Source organism: Pseudopipra pipra, chromosome 1 (assembly GCF_036250125.1).
Source record: "Pseudopipra pipra isolate bDixPip1 chromosome 1, bDixPip1.hap1, whole genome shotgun sequence".
NCBI lineage: Eukaryota > Metazoa > Chordata > Aves > Passeriformes > Pipridae > Pseudopipra > Pseudopipra pipra.
Window position 1 is genome coordinate 118,098,005 of NC_087549.1, and position 22,285 is coordinate 118,120,289.

The window sequence follows — 22,285 nt, forward strand, 5'->3', positions numbered from 1 at the left end:
AAACTCATCAAGTTTTTAAACCATGAGCCCAGAAATGCTCACAGACACTGCTATACACGCAAATGTTTAAAAATCAAATCAGTGCAAACATTTTCACACCTTAATTTTCACTGTAAGACCAGACAATTTGTTCTCCTTGTCAACAGTACAATTCTCACACAGGGAACAAGATTACACAAATCTGTCTGTCCCCCTGAAACTTCCCCATGTGCAGCTAGTGGAAATCTCATTTCAAAACAAAAATCACCAAACTTTGAGTCAGTCTCTTGGATTTCTTCTGCCTGTTCAACCAGCCTATACTAAGAAATACTTGCTTTGGCACTTTTGCCTGCAGGAACTACTTGCAATTTCCAGTAATTTCCACAGGAGTTGCTCCTGTGTACATACAAGCACTTCTGGTTTCTGGCTGTTTTGCTGAATGGTTTCCTCTAACTGCACAAAATCTAGTGCTTTTATTTGTAGGTCAGAGTTCTCAGTCTGTTTAAATATCCATTTCCAAAGAACTGAGAGCAGGAACAGCAAACACTGAACCTAGATATATTTCAGAGAGTAGCAAGTTTTCCCAGGAATAATTTCCAGAAGCTGAAGGGCAAGACAAAAGTCTAGTAGAGTTTCCTCTTCCCCTGTCTCCAGAACATAGAACTCTATCTACATCAAGGTTCATATGGCTTGCCTATTTTTCCCATTGTTTCAGAATTAATGTCCCTTATTAGGCTAACTAACACTGATAAAAAAGAAAGATGGATTTTAAAATGTCTCCTGGGACCAAAACACCAGTCCACCATACAGTGGACTTCTATTAAAGTCCTGACATCAGATCAGCAGCAGGCAAATGATGATAAGCAAAAATGGTGGAGGACACACCACAGAAACAGGAATAAGGGAAATGAGAATCTTTTTCAACCAGTGTAACTTCACTAACTTTGAACCAAAAGTTCCAAGGTAGCATCAAGGTAAAAGGGAGGGAGTAAGTATGGAGACAGTCAGATGACATAAGCAATATCTGAGGACCAGAGAAGTAAGCTAGTTTATCTTTCCTCTTATCACAGTGATAAAGACCACTGGGCTGTCTAGGGAGTTGTAGAAGATAGGAAAGATTTTTCAGCAAGGCCACCAACACCAGCAGAGGGGTAAGCACAGCACTTGACCTCATCACATGCTAGGAAGATGTTACTCATTTGTTTACAAGTACTGTTTTGCTGCAATTCAGAGCAGGAATAGGAGCAATCAAGAAGTCAGTTAAATGAGGGGCTCTAGCATGCACTCAGAAAAAATACGTGCTTAGGAGTTGGAAGAATGGGGCATATAGTGTCTGCCCCCCTTCGCCACCTACCTCCTGTCTTTCCCTTCTGCTGTTCGGCTGCTGTAGCCAGTACTATGCTGACTCTTGTGTGACCTTCTGCAAAGCAGCACATTGAAGAATTCAGAATGATCAATGGGGAAAAAAACCCAAACTCTTACTTCCAGTCTTTATTTTTATCCATGCTTGTGCCCTTCACCCAGACATCGTGTGAATAAAAACAGCTGAAGAGTCACGTTAAATGGCAGGTTGCTATCTATCTGAAATGTGGCAGAACTGTTCATCACCTTGCCAAAAGGATAAGAAAAAATCTTTGAATAATTCATTGAATGGTTTGACCAAGTGACCGGTGTCCCTGCTCTCTCGTCCCCTGACTACAAGTGAGTAAGGAGAGTTCTCTGTGAGATTTCTTCTCACACTCTGTCAGCAGCAGGCCCTGCCTGCAAGCTGAATTAACTTGACTGTAGTAATATTGCTCTGCTGAGACAAGAACAATGATCAGCACAACAGCACTGTTAAAAATGTTATAGGCTTCATAAAAACAATCACATCAGCTATAAAACGGTAGGTGATCATGACTGCTGCACCACTCTCATCATAACTTAGCTTGACTTGTCTGGATGGAAAAACAAATTATAGACAATTCCCTTTCCTTTCCCCCATTACTGTGCAAAGTGATACAATGTTCCCATTCTCTGCCAGACCTCTGTCGCTATAATGATAGAACAATTATTTTTAAAAGATAGAAGATGAGACTTGGGGTTGAAAACTGTCTGTATAGTGTTACAAGGTCTGTTAAAAAGCAGATCTAAGCAAATTGTTAAGGTTCACGAGAACCAACAATGGCACTCTGTATAGCTCAGCTGTAAGCGGGGAACCGATCAAGCAGCTCCATTTAAAACTCATCATCTGCATTTCTTGTCCAAGTAAGGCTCCCCAAATGAATGTTATCTAAAATGCTTATAGTGATACATAAACATCACTTTAATTCTCTCTCATGATGTACACCTGTTTGCACTACATAAGGCAAACACAATACTGTGAAGATCCATCATCCAAGGAAGATTCTGCTTGACTTAGGTCAGAAATTTGAGTGACAGAGTCACTCAGACAACAGAGACAGGTTTCAGTTCACCATAATGCAGGATTCTCCAGCAAAGTCTCCTTCAGGAAAGAGGATTTGTCTGCCACTCTGAGGGCTGAGAAAATAACTAACTTTGCAGTTGGAGGACTATCCAACTGCAAAAGAGAGCCAACCAAGCAACATACTTTAGTCTTTATAAAATCAGATTTCTTTTGTTCATGTTTTTGTTTTCCTTGCTAAAATTAAAAGCCCAGAAAAAAAATCAGTATATTAAACAGAACGGTCCAAGAGGTACAAAAGAATGTTCTGATTTGGATTAACTATATAAAAGGCAAAGGAAGTGCACGGCAATGCTTACAAATGAAGAGCAAGAAAAATCTCTTTTTTTCCCACCCACAGTGAAGGAGGATTTGGTTGTTTTTTCTCCTGCCTGAATAAAGTGGAGTAAAAGTGTCAGCTGATGCCAATGTGGATTAGCCACCAGGCTAAAGCTCAGGATGGAAAGAGAAAGCAAGGAAGGGAAGTGAGCCTTGATCTTCCCTTCTTACAAAGTTCTACTTCATGTATGTAATTTAATACTGATTGGGGTTACCGTGACTGTTCAGTGTCCCCAGTCTCACTCATCCTGAGCTTGCTCTCCCTCCTAATTTAAGCACCTCTATAATGAATGGGCTTTTTCTGTAGAACTACTAAGAACATTCACGCAGTTTTTCCATTTTCTACACTTGGTCTCATGACTTCTGAGTTACTTCAAACCCTAAATATTGATCTAACAACAACATGTGAAGCATACCAATTTCAGAAGAAACAAAGATGTGACATATGAGGAAAGATAAAAATAACCAGAAATGGAAAAATTATATGTAAATATTATCTGTGGCAGAGAGAGAAACACAATATAAATACAAGATAACATTCAGAATAGTTGTGTTTTACAGAAAGATTAGGGTCTTTTTTCTCCTTAAATTCTCAACACATAAAGTAAAGTGCTACTACTACAGTAAGAGATAATCATAAAAGCCTCAGATGGAGGAAAACAACAATTAGCGAGTTTTAGAGCTTTCTATATTCCACAGGCAATAATTTAGGTATACAAAGATTCACATTTCCTGAATATAGGGTCTTTGAAATCAAAATCTTATCTTGTTGGGAAGTAGTGAGTCATGACTTTTGAATGACAGCAAGCAGCATTGTCTGGCTTTGATGGTTCACAAGGCAGCAAATCTCAGACCTGTCACTGATCCAGATGCAAGTATTTTCAGTTCTGGGCTCTTGGGAGGGAAAACTGGACATGCAGACATCACTATGAATGATGCTATAGAACAAACCACGTAAAATGAAATTCCACACTTAGACAAGCACAAGAAACATTTTTTGTGGTCTGGTGTTTTAACCATGATGTCTATTTGAGAGAGATGCATTTCTGATTGAGATGAATTAGTAGAGGTTTATAAGTTTAATCAGATGGCATAGGTAACACAAAGACATATATGACTGGCTACTGTGTCATATGCAGTTATAACAGTGATTTTTCAAACAATTATTACCTGTGTGCTTAGAAACACTAAAATCTAAAACATTTTGTAAAGTAATTACAAGAGTTTAGAAAACAGGGCTTAGCACTCTTAATGATTCATTACTGCATACAGCCTTACAGTTTACATCCTCAGTGTAAAATGTTACAACGTGATTTGAAACATCACCCTACTTGCAAAACTGGGGTGGCTAAGCCTTCTCAAGAGGAAATGTTCTAACACAATTTGCTGTATTCTTTTACAGAATGAGTCCTTTGTAATAGTGATTTCACAGTTTGCTGCCCCTGTATTGATTCTCCCTAAACTCATCTGGATTGTCTGAATATAAAAATCTGCTACACCACACCACAGCATTTCTGTCAGTGGTAGACAATATACAGACAGGCTTTGCAAAAGACACAATAGAAGAGAGCAAACTGGCAGGTAGGAGAGCAGAACTGAAGCAAAGAAACATGTTCAAAGCTACAAGGTTTGCTCTCATCCAGCTCAGCACACCCCAGACCTCTGGAGCACAGACTACTGCTACGTGACTGAGAATTTCAAAAGCAAAAGTAACTAAAAAGCACAACTTACCCTTGGAATGTACCCTCACTACAAAGAAGGCAAACGTTATCCTGGACTGCATTAGGCAAAGCAATGCCAGCAGGTGGAGGGCAGTGATCCTTTCTCTCTGCTCAGCACTGGTGAGGCCACGCCTGGAACACTGTGGGCTTCCCAGCACAAGAGACATTGACACAGTGGATAGAATCCAGCAAAGGGCCATCAAGGTGATAAAGGGACTGTGGCCCCTCTCCTGAGGAGAGGCTGAGAGAGCTGAGACTGTTCAGCTGGAGAAGAGAAGGCTCAGGAGGATCTCATCAAAGTGTATAAATACCTGAAGGGAGAGTGCAAAGAGGACACCTTTTATATCTAAAGGGTGTAAAGAAGATGGACCCAGGCTCTTTTCAGTAGTAACCAGTGACATGACAAAAAGCAACTGGCACAAAGGGAAACACAAATTGTATTTCAGCACAAACTGAAATGCTGAAACATAATCTGAACATCAGGAAGCACTTTTTCACTGTGAGGATGACCAAGAACCGGCACAAGTATCCCAGGGAAGTTGTGAAGTCTCTATCTTTGGAGATATTCAATAGCAGTCTGGATATGGTCCTGGCTAGCTGACTGTAAGCGGCCCTGGAGGAGCAGGGCTGTTGGATCAGATGACCTCCAGAGGCCCTTTGTACACTAACCATTCTGTGATTCAGTTATTTTGTATGTTGGAAGAATGTCTTTCAAAAACAAGTGCCCCTTCTCTTTCATAGATTTTGAAGACTTCCATTTTCATTCTTCATTAGACTAAAATTGTCACAAATAATTGAGTGGGTTTTGTAGTGGGTTTTTTTTTTTCCCTCAAAATCTAGAAGCACATGTTTCCAGCCAGTGTTCCTAATAATGCCTCTAATGGAAAGAGCAAAGATTTGAACCTTTGCCTCTCATCACCTTTTCTTTTAAACTAAATACATCTTTGTGAAGCATTGTGGCTGAACAAGAAAAGGTTCAGGCCTTGCAGCATTCTTTTTGTAATATGAATCCCTACATAGGGCATCATACTGACTGTGGAAGCTTTTCTTTCTAAGCCCAGTTTAGCAGTAAAACAGTAGCAGATGATGTGAGTTAGTGTCAAATACAAGTCACAGTGAAATTCATCTGACTTTATTTTAAACTTTTGTCACTGAAAAGGCCAAGGAGTGAGGTGCCAACCTACCCATGAATCCTGGGCACTTTCTCCACCATCCCACAGAACAGTGTGGCACACACATTCCCAACACTCTGCTGCAAATGTCGATCTGGAAATGGGCTGGTAAATGCCAGCCCATATCTGGCACTGCTAGAGCTCGCTCAAGACCTCTGCAAACTGCAGACAAGGACTCAAAGGTGGGTGACAGATCTCCCATATCCTGCTGTTACAGAGAAAGACAACTGAAGTCCCTGAGGTTAAGAAAGTAAGCAGTTTTTTGGTTGACCTAAAATCTGTGCAGTTTTAATCTAAAAATTCAGCTCTAATTAAGAATTTCCTTCTCCTCTTTTCCCCCCATTTGGCTGTTTATTGCTGATCCTCCTTCCAGCTGAGAACTGTAACTGGCACATCACCACCCACAGAGACTCTCTAATGATCCAGGGGAAAGTTAATCACACTGTACCATCACATAAATCACAGCAGGTGGTCTGCAACTCACTCAGCCCTAGTGAGGGTCAGATCTTGAGCTCCCAAATGAATCTTTTGGGGCTTTTTTTATCTTTTTGGCAATAGGACTATTTTCATTCTTTCATTTCACCTATTGAGTCATTCTGAGGCATCATAATGGCCCATAAAACTACCATCTGGTATATAAAATGTCAGGTTTCCGAACAAGAACTGCTGCCTTTTCTAGCTTCCCCTGCTATGATTTGCTCTGCTTAGCCCAGGGCACTTCAGAGGGAGATCATATATGTAGACAGACAGCACCTTAGAGGGTTAAAGCCTCTGCAGTTTTCTCCTTGCCAATATTTAATTTATTTCTGGGAAAAATTCCTATTCAACACACACACAAGGACATGCAAACAGACACGCAAAATTCCTATTCATATCCACTCTGTTTGTATATCTATGTTGTTGTGTTGTGATATACTATAAATATAAAAGGAAAACAGACACTCTAACAGCACCACCTAAGCAGAAAGACTATTTTTGCCTTGTCCCAGAAGGTTATTGTTGACATTTAGCTGTGCTGAATCAGAAGAGTATAAAGGCACTTAGAGGCCAATAGATCCTGAACCTCAAAAGCATTCATCCTTTTGAGCACCCACAACATCCCTTAACCTTACTGAGAACAGAGGATTCAGTTCACAATAAGGAAATGAACACATTACCTCAGAAAAAAGAGAACATACAATATTAAATGGCAGAAAAGAAAAACTCTCCCATAGAAATGGTATTTACCTGGCAATAAAACAAAACCCACTTCGCAGAGCTTGCTGAGGCTTGACTCCTCCCATTCCTCCTAGTTTTAATTTTAGTCAAATGGCTGAAAACCTTAGGGGATAAATTTAATGAATTCTTACTTAAGGTCTCTACTTATAGCACATAGCCCGTCTGAAAACTAAAATCCTTCGTAAAATTAGTTATCAGCTATGCAATCAATATTTAAACTATTCCTGAAATCTTTGTTTGTCAAAACATCACAAACATGAGTTAAATAACCATGATAAAATATTTAAAAGATGTACTAAAACAAATATTTGGCTAATTTTAGTCCCTGAACAGAGGAGATATCAACTTGTTTGAGGTATTATAACATTGGCTTCTGCAAGATCAATCTTCCAGATTTCAGTACATTTTAGGTCTAATATTTACAGATTTGCAAGGCTAAGTCACAGTGAGTCCTTCAGTAAAAGCTATTTTTGATTTTTATGTAAAATGAAATCCCAGTATGACTGTCTACTAGGACAGCCATCTGAAGGAAAGAAACAATAGAAAAAATAAATTTTTGCACTGAATATACCCACTGAGGCATCATTTAGCTTTGCCTGTGATCTTGATTTATACATAGCTTTCCTGGTTAGATGGCTGAGGCATAAAAGAGTAGAGCGATGTCTCTCAAGATTACCAAGCAGAACCTGAAATCCCTGTCTTTCCTGAGCTCCATCACGGACTGTATGACTTTGATCTGAGAGGCATCAGAATCCAGTCTTAAATTTGTGTGAGAACATAAATTCCCAGCCCAAAAGTCTGAGATCAATAGATGCAAAGCACTAAAATTTCCCCTCATAAAAAAAAATACTGTAATACATGAGCAGTCTGATATCAAGACTTCAAAACAAACAAAAAATAGTTACCAATTACCAACTTTAAATGAACAAGGTCTAGTTTATATGTCTCTCATTTTTTCTCCTAAAAGAAAGAAGAAAATTCTAATTTGGTGCAGACTTTCCTGAACCACTGCTGAATTTTAAGACATGAAATGGGTCCGCACAGCCCTTAAGAAGAAGCCGATGGCAGTAGGGTACTATTGTGACTGAGATGGTGAAATTACATAGAGGCAAAGCACACAGAATTAGGTGGCATATCTGGTGAGAACAGTGGATATGCTTGGGAAAAAAAAATACAGATGCATTTTTGGGCTCAGAGTCCCATAAGGGTTAGTATAGTGTGTAAGAAACAAGCAAGAGCAGGTGAAGCTGGCAGAAAAGAAGATTCTTCTGTAGGAACATGAAAAGGTAACAGAGCGTCCTGCTGCAGACCAGCACAGAGTCTGGTCCTGGCAGGAAAGCCTCTGAACACATCTGTTTTATACTAAGGGGTCTGGCGAGAGCACCATGTCAGGTACAGCTCACAAATGGGGTCTTGTCAATGGACAAGCACAGTCAGGAGCTCCTGGAATTACCCTGCTGAGATGCCATGGCATTTTAGTGCTTCTTCTCAATTGTCCTTGCTTAGCCATGGGAACCACTGGTTTGGCTCTGCTGAGGTAACTCCTTCCAAAATTGGCAAAGAGTAAAAGCATCCTTGTATCATTTTGATGCTTGATAGAGAACAGGCCACTTGTTGAGTGCAGGTGGGGCAGCTGGGTTTGCCAAAACACACCAAGCAAGGGTTGTTTGTGTGGATTTACAGCTTTCAGGGAGAAGTAGAGCAGCCCAGGTTTTCACTTCCTCACAGATTTAAAGACGAACCAAAGCTAAGATTTCTTTATTTCTGTATCATGCTTTTTTATGTGGTTTGGAACACATGGAGTGCAAGAAAGTGAACTACAAAGCACAATTCTAGCCTAAATTAAAAAAAAAAACTAAAAAAACCAAACAAGTAGCTCTATTGCATGTTATCACCTAACACACATTCTGTATGCTAGAGCTAGAGATTCAACATTCACAGCAAAATCCTATTTTCATAATTCTGCATTTAATTTACTTCAAGTCAAAGAAACCAATTAGATCAGTCTCCTCTTCGGTTTACCAGAATATTTCAGCTTGAGTGGTGCTTCCTAAAGCAATTTTGTGAAGATGCAACAAGGCTGAAATGTCTCTGCTAGTCTTTCTAGTTTACCTGAAAGCATAGACTTAAAATACAGTCTCCCTTTGTGAGAGGATATGGTTTTATTTTGTTTGGTTTTGTTGGTTTGGGTATTTTTCCCCAAATACTGATGCCATCTGAATGACTTGCAACTTCAATACCTCTGGCATACAGATACAGATGTTCTCACTAGTTTCTTCTGGAGACAATGTTTGGGAAACTCAAAGTGGTTTCCTATCCCTAATTACCCCTGCTCAGTCAGGATTGAGGGAGGTAAGTCACCTTATAACAGCAAAGTGACTTTGGAGCTGAAGAATATTTCAACTTCACTATTATTCAGCCTGCTAGCTGTTTTTTAGTGCTATCCATTGGGAACTGGTCCCCTTACACCACATTCTTAAAAATTAAATGAGATATATAAATGAGATATATTAAATGAGATAAATAATACTAACACACAATTTCTGTGATTTTACCCAACTTCTAGCAATTGGTTCCTTGTTAACACTGATGACTTTTGGTAGTGAGGTGCTCTGCTACAATGTACCCATAAAAGGACATATACCTTCCTTACTTTTGCCCATTGCATGAGATAAAGGTATGTTACAACATTCTGCTATGTTATGAAGCTGTGGACTGCCCAACATTAGTGGTCCTTAAGAAAAGACTAAAGAAACATTTGTTAGGAATTATATGGAGATAGGAAAACTAAGCCTCACAGAAACATTTTGGATTTGATTTTGCTGGCCCTGGCCTATGAAGTCAGTCTGGAATGTCTTCTTTCTTTAACAGTTGTAACAATAATTAAGACAAAATCTAATTCACAAGCTGGAGTCGAAAGGAATTGGCTAATAATGTATGATTAAACAATAGTAAGCAAGGTCTCTTCTTGACTAAATATTCAGTAATCAGTGATTAGATTTTGTTGGTCGATCTCTTTAAAGGACCTGATTGGAGATGACCTCTTTCTTTCAGATTAAATGTCTGCTCAGGCTGAATTATTATTGATCGAGAAGCTGACCTTACTGCCAACACTGGCATTCCCACATTACTAATCTCTTTGCATATGGTGTGCACACAGTTGCTGGAAAACTTCAAAGAGATTCAATCAAGTTGACGATTGCTTGGTTAATTAAGAAGGTGCCATACTTTGGTATTCCAGACTGGTTGCTCTCTGCATTCTTAGATAAATCACTCCTAGCATTCAATTAAAAAAAGCAGGCAGAGAAAAAAAGACCCCATAAAGCTTGCATTTTACAGCATAAATCTCGCCCTGTTTCCCCTGAAAAAGGGAATGAAGAGTTTTTCAGCACTCATAAATGGAAGAAGGGTGTAACAAAAAAGAGGGTATTTTGCCTCTCTGTGTCCTGCTGGGTGGGCTTAAGACGTAGAGTGGGAGAAGGTGCTTTGCAAAGTGTCAAATACAAGAATGACACAGAGGAGGCTTTTAGCTATCTCAGAGCTCCAAATGCTTGTCTCCAGAGAGTTCATATGATCAAGTGATAATGGGCAAAAATTTTTCTTTGGGACATAAGGTCATATATTCATCTTATATCTACTAATTTGCCAGCAGTTATACTCATCTTAGGCTGCATGTTGCCATAAAACCAGTTAATATTAGTCTTCATTCCCAACCTAGAATATGTTACTGTAACTCTTCTTTTGAAAGTTAAAAGAGCAATTCTTTCTTAGAGAAGACATCCAGGCACATAGTCCTGAGATTGTATTATCTTCAGAAGAATGTGGCTTTGTCTTCATGTCAAATGTCACGTTCCCAGGAACAAATTCTTGTCTTAGACTGTCTTTGAGTGGTAGAAAACTCTCTTTTCCAAAGCCAACGAGGTTGTTAGTGAGGATTTAAGGTACACTAGGAAAAAAACAAAACAAAACAAAACAAAAGGAAAAACATTGGGCCGTACAAAATCTCAACCAATTCTACAGATGCAGGCAGCTGCAGGAAGAAACAACTTCAATCAGCAGAGAAGCCCGTTTTGGATGAGAAATTTCACAAATCGTGTACAGCTCTGTCACTGAGTTTGCTCTCGTTTATTGGGATACTTAAGGAATAATGCCAACTGTAACAATTCAGCTGTGACAATATAAAATTTGCATAATAGGGTTTAGTTCCTTTATTTGTTTGGGATTTTTATACTGACTTCATTCATGATATGTGAGCACTTCTCTTGGCAATCTGCTCTCTGTACTTTTCTAGATTCAAGCTTAAAGCGTTTCCAGCAAGTTTTTTGTGCAAAACATGGTTCCAAGTAGACAAAAATACTTCAAGTCAAAGTAACCAGTTAGATCAGTCTCCTCTTTGGCTTACCAGAATATTTCAGCTTGAGTGGTGCTACCTAAAGCAATTTTGTGAAGATGCAACAAGGCTAAAATGTCTCTGCTAGTCTTTCTAGTCTATCTGAAAGCATAGAGTGAACATAGTATAGCTCAGGAGCAGTCATTTCTGCTTTTCTTCACAGTTGTCCTTTTCTTTTGGCATCACTTTCTTCAAATCAAGTACCAAACTTCCCATCTGTGACAGTCATCTAATAGTATTCAAGACCAGACTTGGATAAATGCAGAGCTACAAGGAATATTTAGAGATCAGCACGTAAAAAAAAAAACAAAAACTCCTCTTGTCTAAATCTTACTTACTTGTGGTGTTTGCGTATGGTTGTTTGGTTTTTTTTAAGTAACCTTAAATACCAAAGGAAAAAAAACATTTAGGAAAGTTGCAATCTTATGAAGCCAAGTACTTCAGCTCACCTTCAGTTTTGCGCTCAGGCTCTGAAATAGCTGGCTGACTGCTCTTTTCCGTGTATTTCAAGTCTCTAAAAAACTTACAAAGAGAGAAGCTTAAGCAGTCATAAAAACATGTGCTTCGCTTTGAGACCAAAGAAACAACAGCACCATGTTCACAGCCAATATCGAGGAACTGAAATGACTGATACTCATGGTAAGTTCAAGATAAAAATCAGGTGGATATTTGCTTAAAACTTTCAGGGTGAGTAACATGGGAATCAAAATGAAGATAGAAAAGACAGATTAGACTCTTTTCAAAAAACACTATTTCTCAAGTTAATGTAGCTACTGGCTTTGTTGACAGCTAATTGTAACAGCAGCATTTAGGGAGTGTGGCAGAGCTCACCAGGTCTTGGCAACCTCTGCTCCAACAGTACACAGGCTGGGTTATAGTGCACCACTTGCAGAAGGTCAGAAACAGTAACAGTCTTTATTTGGACCACCTTCTCCAAGATTGACATCTCACCATGAAGACGGTCCCAGATTTCTCCTTTCAGGTACAGATTTATTAAGAGACCAATAGGGAATGTGACCCACCTGTTAGCTTCGCCTACTGCAGCGCATGCTCCCACTGGGAATGTGTGAAGGCATCTGCAGAGCAGCTCCTCTGCACTCCTGTGCAGAGGTCTTGCCTGTACCCACCCCAACTCTTGTCCTGAGCCAGCATTGCTTCCCCAGGTCTCTGCTGGACGTAATAAAGATGAGCATACCATGGCATAACACATTTTTTCTCTGGGCAATTCCAGACATATTGATGAAGTCATTAACTGTTGCTTCCTCGTATTTAGTTGCAATAATTCCTAAACCAAAACATGTGCCTCATTACCAATGAAGACGGAAACTGTGAAAGAAGTTGCTGTTTTCCCAGCCAAAGAAGCATGGTTTGCAAGTGAATACATTACATGCTGTGTGATCCTTGGAAGGAAATGAAAAAAAGGATCATGAAAAATAATACAAATATTTTAGTATAGTCCATGGAAGGTATTCATCTGAATTCTATCACCATACAATGGGCTGTGCTTACATCTGTAAAAATATTTACTCTTGTTAAACAAAGAAAGTCAGAGTTTACAAGCACTATAAACAAAATTGTTCATTAAATAGACTGTTCTGAAAACCAAGACCCTAACTCTTTATCACTCCTTATCTAGCACTCATCTAGTTACCTCAATGACACACTTATACACTAGTCCTAATTGCAAATGACAGTAGTAATAATTATTGTTCAGCACTAGACTCTTCCTGTGCCTTAAAAGAAAAATTTTCTTTAACCAAAATTTAGGATCCCTCTACAGTTTGATGCTGCATTTGCTCTCATAAAATAAGATAGTTTTAAATTAATTTAAATTGAAACAAATTTCCAAATTAGTATCAATTTCAAATTCCTAATTATATTTTCAAATTCATAATGTTACAAATAGTATTTAAATTTTGTCTGAATTGTGGACAATCACTCTACAGAAGCACTAGAAGGAATAAAAGCTGGCTCCTTTGAGTCTAGAAGTTTGTTGTGTATTAAAAGATCCACTGTAGGTCAATTCTTAAAATTAGAAAAATTTAGGTTTGGGGGGCAGTTTCATAAGTCCTTTTTAAATTATTAGAAAGACGAGAAGAAAATTTTTGGGAGCAACAAGAATTGTTTTGTCGGGGTTGACAGCAAGCCTGTCAACAGCCTGGCATTTATTGACGAAGCAGTGGACATAAACAGGATTACAGTATAGCCCTGAAAGGAGGAGAACACAGCATGCAGAGGAATGTGGGCAACTTTCAGAAAGGAAGAAGATGGAAGACAGAAATGAACTTCCTGTACTTTTTACAAGTCAGGATGTCTCGACAAAAACTGTGTTTGTTATTTTGCAGCCAATCCTGGTGTGTGTATACATGAAAGTACCAATAGCAGGTTGACATGTGGATGGCCTGATGGCCTGATGTATGTGCACCAATAGTAGGGTGACAAGTGTGTGGCCTGATCTATGTGTACCAATAGTAGGATGACGTGTACCCCCTGATATATGTTTATATGAAGGCACCAATAGAAAGTTGACATGTGTGATGTGTGAAAAGTATAAATGTTTGTGACCTGTTGCAATAAATTGATTGCAGCCTTCTTGCAATCCTGTCCCTGCTTTGAAAGAAGATTCTATGTCGCTCTGCCCGCCCTGACTTTAACAGCAACAGTGTTTCATGTAATTCCAAAGTTTATACTGCTTTGTTTAAAAAAATTTAAAAATTCCAAACTGAGGCATTGTTTAAAAAAAGAAAATTCATAGAAAAAAATGTTAAAATTAAATATTCACATTGTCCCTTTTTCTGGAAGACAAACCAGTAACCCCTTCACTGAAAGCATTGATAAATGCAGATTTGTTCTTCAGTGGGAAAAAAATGTTTTGGCCCAAAAATAGCACCTTCATCTGCACTTCGACATCTCCTATATCTGTCCTCTCTCCTGATCACACAACCAAAGTGTAAAAATCTATGCACTGTGCATGAAGCGGCTTTATCAGGTCTGTTCCAACACAGAGGGACCAAGGGGAAGATGATACAGAGAATTCCCATTGCATAGCTTCTTTCAGATCAAGTGTTTGCACTGAGGACTGGCTGCTGCCTCCTCCTCCTGAATCCACCAGACACAGTGACACAGCTCAGGAACCATACAATTCACAAGGATCCCAGATCCCATGAGACCCAGCACCTTGGTTTATATCTCTTACCACTTTCCCTTCCACTTAGCACCATGGGAAGCCGAGAAGGACAGGGAATGGTTTTTACTCACAGCCTAAACACAGAGAGCAGGTATTCAGAGCTAGGTGGACCTTAGAGTAAGGTTGCCTCAAGTCTATACCCCCTCCCATCCACAAATCACTTTGTGGAGGCAAAAGTACAAGCCAAACAGCAGGAAAGTCTTATTAAAAGACTAAGTTCAAATAGGAAGTAAAATCAGACCTTTCTGCCTCCCCTCAGAAAAAAAAAAAAATTAAAAAAATCAAAAAATCAGGAGGTAAAACTGTTGGGCAACTTTCTGTTGGGCAACTTTCTGTTGAACATTAGCTTATTACCTAAGACACAGCTCTGGTTGGTAATTGCTGCCAGATACACATTCTTTAAACAATAAAAAGCTGCTTAAAAATAATAAAGTTGGCCTGGAGAGAAGTATTGATTTGAGTACTTGATTCCTGTGGGAGCAATCTGGGTTTAATCTGCCAGTGCTCTAGTATAGGTATTTTTCATGCCTTTACTTTTAGATATGATAACACAGAACATATTGCTTTTAAAGTTATACTTCTGTGGGAAATACAAGATGTCTAACAAGAAAACAACTACACAATATTCCCTTGAATAATTTCCAACCCTGTGAAGCAGAACTCCTCCTCCAAATTCAATGTCATCGACTGCAGAGGTCTACCCAAAGTGAGGGGTTAAATGTGAGAAGTCTGAAGAGACAGATGCTGATCTGAATAAGTCACTGAATAAATATGAGGCAAGCTGTAGCTTTCTGCTGACCTCCTAAGTGATGGAGATTGGGAAAGAAAACAACAGGAAGAAATTCAAACAAAATTAACTCCTATAAAATACTAAAATTATTCAGAAGGCGTCGAGGAATGCTAATGCTTCCAAATGCATTCACCTTTCAGTGGTGCCCTTGAACAAGTAAGGAAAGGTCATGCACCACACAGACAAGCATCTGGAGTCTGCCTCTCCAAACAGCCACTGTCTGCTTATCCCACACTAGCTGGAATCAATTCTTGTGATCTTCTCATTTGCAACAAAGTGCTAATACCAAAAGCACCAAGCGACCTAAAAGGCACAGCAGTCCCACCTCTGGCAGGCCCTTGGGAATGAGACAGAGTCCTGGAGAGAGACCCTCCAAACCTACAGGCAACCCTAGAACAAAGGGGAGGGAAGAAACCCAAATGGTAAATTAGGAAAGCTCTGAAAATCAGAGCACTGGGAAACTCATCTTCCTTTCTGTGTTAACCAAGATGAAAAGTACCACAGAGGCTCAACCCTCCTGAGCTCTGGGGAATTGGCCTGATTTCGGTGAGTTGTTCTAATCCCAGCTTTGAGATCCTTCTTGAGTCACTCGTTGCAGCTCATGTTTCTAAGCCTGGACACCATCAGGGGCTATGTAAAGGATGTTTTCAGTCTCACATGGATTGAACAGCAGTACTTAAGACAACAGGACCAGGGGAAGGTATTAGCCTGTGGAGCAACAGTACAACACTTCAACAGCTTTTGTGGCAAAGGCAGCTGGTCCAGTGAAAGTATCCCACAGACGGGATCTGAATCACCGGGGCAGCTGAGGCACACACACTGTGTGGTCAGGCATACATGTGTCTCATCATCATGGCTAGGCTTCGCGAACGAAGATTTGGGAAGGCTCTATCCACATTTGCTACAGGCACGCTGGTGGCTTATGAGGCCAATACGTGACAGACATGTCCGATTGCAAAAGGCACAGCAGAAAGACTCCTTAGATGGTGTATTCTGCAATACACGGTTCTTTCTGCGTTGCCTTTTTTCCTCGAGGGTGATCCTGCGTGTGTTCTCAAAGGAGACAGCTGCGTTATAGATGGTGTGTCTCCAGGCCTCCCGATTGGAGGCCAGAGTAGACCAGTTGTGATCAATATGGCCAAGGTTGAGATGTTGTTTCAGGGAGTCCTTGTATCTTTTCTTCGGGGCTCCTCTCATGCGGCAGCCAGTGGCAAGTTCACCATAAAGCAAGATCTTAGGGAGGCGGTGGTCCTTCATCCTGGAGACGTGCCCTGCCCAACGCAGCTGCGTTCTCATCAACATGGCCTCAATACTTGTGACAGCTGCTTGCTCTAGAACAGATGTGTTGGTCACATAATCTGACCAGTGGATGTTTAGGATTGTTCGGAGGCAGCGTTGAGGGAACCGTTCTAGGAGACGCAGGTGGTGGCGGTAGATGACCCATGATTCGGAGCCATATAAGAGAGTCGACAACACTATGGCTTTGTAAACACTGATCTTGGTGCTTTTCTTCAAGTGTTTATTACGCCATACTCTTTTGTGGAGTTTTCCAAAAGCACTATATGTGTCTATAGGGACAGATAATATAGGGGGTAGTGAAAAAGAAGCTAATTTACAGTCACCTTCTCTGAATGTTGTACAAAGAGCTCCACAACATCTACCTGTGAAGGAATGGGTATAGAAATTTATTTTCACTGCCATCTCAAGAGTTTCACAAAATACTTATAAGTGCTCTAGTTAACTCATAGCCATTCCAATATTAATTCCACATGGGGGATGAAGAATACCAGGTTTAATTTTACCTCCCCTTTTATGTTTCTTTTGTAAAATAGGCTCTTACTCAAACACACATTCACTAGGGGAGGAGAGGCAGGGAAACCACAGCTGAGTGGAAGACTTATTTTCTTGGAGGGCTAGAAATTCACCACGGCCCATCATTAAAGGTTTTCTAGTCACACTAACCTTCAGTTTCTAATATCATCCAAGACCCTATCAGCATCTTAAAGGGTGCTCTGTCTCCTCTCTCCTTTCATTTTAGCTCAGCTTTTTAGTTCTGCAAGAAAGTGATGCCTCTATTGGCTTATGATAGAAGAAAAGCTTTTAGCTCTTTATGAATTCCATTCTCAAGTCCATTTTGAATAAGCTGAACTAAGACAGCGAAGTGGTCAGATGTTGCTTAAAAACAACCAAGGTCATAGAATCACAAAATAACAGAATAGTGGGGGTTGGAATGGACCTTTAAAGATCATCTAATCCAACTCCCACTGCAAGGTACAGGCACATCTTCACCTACAGCAGGTTGCGCAGAACTCTGTCCAAACTGGGCTTGAATGCTTCCAGGGATGGGGCATTCACCACTTTTCTAGGAAACCTATTCCAGCGTTTTATCAGCCTCATTGTAAAAAACCTTCTTACTTATATCGAATCTAAAGCAACCCTCTTTCAAAGGTTTAGAAACATTTCCCCTTGTCCTGTTGCAACTAAAAAGTTTGCCCTCATCTTTCTTATAAGCCCCTTTTTGTACCCTACATAAGGTCTCCCAGGAGCCTTCTCAAAGCTGAACAACCCCAACTCTCCGAGCCTCTCCTCACAGGAGAGGTGCTCCAGCCCTCTGATCACTTTTGTGGCCCTCCTCTGGACTTGTTCCAACAGGTCCATGCCTTTCCTGTGGTCAGGACCTCAGAGCTGGATGCAGCTGGACCCCACTCCAGGTGGGGTCTCACCACAGCAGAGCAGAAGGACAGAATCACCTCCCTCGACCTGCTGGGCACGATGTTTTGAACACAGCCCGGGATACTGTTGGCTCTCCGGGCTGTGAGCGCACACTGCCGGCTCATGGGCAGCTTTTCACCCCCAAGTACTTCCTCAGCGGGGCTGCTCTCGATCCCTTCGCCCCCAGCCTGTATTGACACCGCGACCCTCTAAGTTGCAGCACCTTAGAGGCTGCACGTCCTGACTGCGGCTGGCAGTGAAAAGCAGCCAGTGTCCTTCCCGGTCCCCGAACGCTGTGCCAGCGGCCCCAGCCCCGCCGTGAGGGCGCTGCGGGCAGGCCGGGCCCCGCCGTGGCTGCGCCATCCCCGGCCCCCGCCCGGGCCGACACCGCCCCCTGCCGGCCGCGCGTCCGCACTGCGCCCCGCGCTGAGGGGAGAGGCCGCCGCGCACCCCTGAAACCCACAAAAATTAATAAATATATATGTGTGTCTGTGTGTATGTGTGTGCATATAGCTTTGCGGTTATGCCAGAAACTACTCAGTGATGTTTGCAGCTTGAAATCGTGATTGATTCTGCATTCCGCTCCAGTCAGGCTGATACCAGCAGCCCCCTTTTAAAGAGTGAACCTCTTAATAAAATTGGGAGGCGGTTCATTGTGTTCCGGCTTTTTGTGAAACTTGCCCTGTGTGTGTCTGTGTGTGTGTGTGTTTAAGTCCTTGACAAATTTGGACTCCACTGGAGCAGCAAGAAAGCTAAAGTCAAATTAATCAGAATAGATTACCTAGATGAGACAGTCATTGCTGCTGAGTAAACCTTTAGGGAGAAAAGTTGTCCTTGAAAAATATTTGATGAAGCTGCTGCACTAAGAAAGGGGCTAAATCTATGAATAAAACAGCTACAGAGAGCTCCAGGGTCCCCATAGGCCCCGTTTGTTAAGCAGAGAGAGGCAGGGGAGAAAAGGGAGAGAGAAAGAAAGAAGCTGATGCAGAGAATTTCATGATATACAGCAACTCAAAACACATCCAAACCTAGAGAAATCTAGCAGTCTGTCCCACCAAGTCCAAGAATCAGAAACAATGCTTTGCCGCAAGGTATCCCTTGAGCTAGCCAAAGCATTTAGATCCCTTGGGTAGGTGGCAAGGAAGCAGAAGGGAAGTTTCTTCCTAATCATATTCCAAAGCACTGGTTTAACTTGGGGCTCCGCCTCTATTCTGTAGCCATAAATAGCAGCAGAGGTGTTTTCCAGGTCAGGATCCAGCCTGGGGACACCTACACTTCCCATTCTGACTTTGACTTTCGCTCAGAGTCAGTTCAGTGTGAGAGGACTCTTGTGCCATCCATAATTTACATCACATTCAGCTCACCTGCACTAAAGGCAGCATGAGGGGTCATGATGCAGCTAGGCCAGGATATCAAGAATTCCCCATCTTTCAATCTTCCCTTGGGAAACACACAAACAAATCTCTTTCTGGTTTGGGGTTGGGATTTTTTTTCCTTTATTTTTAACATTTCTGGAAACCTCAAGTCCTGCACTTCTTTCATACAAAATGCACCTGCAAATTTGACAAGCAGGAATGATTTGTTTGGACAACTTGAAATCCAGTAAATGAAGAACAATGCACTTGGCCACACCAAAGATCCACCTGTCTCCAGCTGACCAGCAGCAAAGTCAGGGGAAGAGGACAAGAACAGTGCAAGGTTATAGTGACAGTGGTTCAGACTGCTTCCTTCCCCCTAGCAATTTGTAGCTCAAGGACCCCATGAACCAAAGGAAACATACCTGTGCACAGGGATGTCTTTTTCTGTTGTTGTTTTTTTACTCCCATGTTCTTGCACATTTACTTTACGGACCCATAAGAATTTTCAGCTTATGCAACACCCTGTAGCAAGGAGTTCCACTACTTTATTCTCTATTTTTCCCCATACCACTTACAATTTTATAGGCACATATCTTCTTCCTTATCTCCCCTGCCAGACTGAAGCCTTATTCCTTCATACTTTACTCATGTTCAATCATCCAGCCAAGTTACTGAAACAATCCCACACAACTCAGGGAACTAAACACACACCTCTGATAAAAAAAATATTTAAAGGCAGGGGTGGGAGCAAAAAGGCTTTTAAGGTGTTTCTTAAGTGAAATATGGTTTAAGTAAAGCAGTGCTGAATAACTGTAGATTATAGGTATTTGTTTCTTTGAACAAATTAGTCACAAGAACTAAACACCTTATTACAAAGAGTTCCCCTGGTCCTGGAAGTAAAATATAAAACATTAGGAAAAAAGAAGGCACTTTATGATTGCGAGAAGGTTTGAGGTAACCTGTCATTTAAGCAGTCAGTTTCGTCTCAGACTGTTATTACAACTTTATGCACTTTAACAGTAACAGTAATAGGCTTTATCAGGGGCATTTGTCAGCCCTCCTCTCATGTAAGACAAATTAGGTCCTTGGGGGAATATTACTTTTATATCATCACTATGGGTTTTAATAACTCCATAGTTCCCTGCAGAAATGTTGTTCCTCACCTTTACAAGTGCCATGGCAAAGGTGGCAGTGATGAATGAGTCCTGATTGGGTGGCCTGTACTGCACTGAGGGCAGACAAGGGTGAGTACAACCAACTCCTGCTGAAGCCAGTCAGACACTGTCACAGATGTCTTTGAGGTCAGTGGGAGGAGCACCCCTCAGAGATGATTAAGATGTTCAAAAAGAGCTGTACAGTAGTACAGTAGTCCTGCTAGATTCACTGTGCTGTAGGGTACAAGCCTTCTTCTGATTCAAGCCATACACTAATCTCTCCCTGCTCCCTAATACGAATTATACGACCAGTGATTAGGACAATGGCAAACCTAATGGCATATTTGGTAGGCTACATTCAACTCTAAACTAATTTTTTCCTATGAATCAGTGAAAATAATTTGGAAAAAAAAAAGTGTACCTTCATACTCACCTTGGAAAGCATTGAGGCAAGTTGAGATCACAAAAAGCCTGTCTGACATTGTATCCTTTACTCCCTCATTGCTTTTTCACATCCAAAGGACAGTATGGGGATGTATAGAACTTACTTTTCAGTAACTGAAGTGATTAATTTTAGTCATGAGAACAATGCACATTTTTATCTGATTAAGTCAAACCCACTTAAAGAAATTTCCATTTATTGTAAATCTTCGGGTAGATAACGATTTCATCTCATCTTGTGTTAATAAAGTACCTTCATCATTGCTCTCTAAGTAGGCAAAATATGTATGACTATGCAAGTTTGGTTGTGGAGTTTTTTTTGAGGAGAATGCACTATGTAACAAAAAACCTCCATACTAATATTGTCAGATTTAAGCATCTGCTATTTGGACCATATGTATTACCAAACAGTTTACTATGAAGCATCTAACCCACATATATACACTGACTGTGGATAGTGTGAACAGCGAAGTATATGGATATGTTCACCCAGAGCCAGTACAGTAATGTCTTGTACTGTCAGAGGTATCATCCTCCAAGCAGCAGAATAACAAAGCTCTGATTACTAGTGATCTGGAAATTCTTCCTCTACGGATAGTGTCCTCCGGAAGTCCATTCAAAAAAAATTTTCTCCTACGTAATTCAACTCTGTTTTCACTTCACCTATCAGCTTTGTGTAGTGAGAAACAGCACCTTCCCAGTGCTTTCCTCTATGGAGGAAACAGTGCTGGACTGTATGCTGCCCCTCAGCTATCCACCAGGCTGCAGAATGTCAAGGGGGATTTTTAACTGTTATTTCAGTGAAGTTGTTCCCGTGTATGGTTTATAAAGCACTCTGAGATCCTAAGGGATGAAAGGTGCTATATAAATGCAAATTGTTGCTGTTGTTATGCATGAACCATAGCCTGGTTTTAAACTAGACTGACTGTGAAAAATGTCATTTCTTCTGACCTTTCCTGATGAGAATCACTGCGATTAGAAAATGACTAAACTGTTTGGACATAAAGACAAAATCCAGTTCAAATTCTCTGGAAGGTAATAGCTATACTTAAAGTGAGCAGATGAGTTAAGGGAATAACAAAAAAAGTACTCCTTGATTTAAGGCAACACTGTTAAGAAACCAATCCCCAGGCGAAGGAATTCAGGCTCTTATTTTGACCCTCCACTAGACTCCAGGACAACTGGGAGGAAATCTGTTCACTGTTCTGTGCTTCTGTTCATAACTCTCCTCCTCCCTCACCCACCATCTGTTTTGTCTATCCATATGGTACATGTCTATCTACATTGCAAATTATCTCTAGCTCACTGTTTGTATAGTGCTTACCCAAAAGTCCTCCTCACATTTCCAAGGGAACAAAGGCAGAAAAGTAGCTGCAACCCC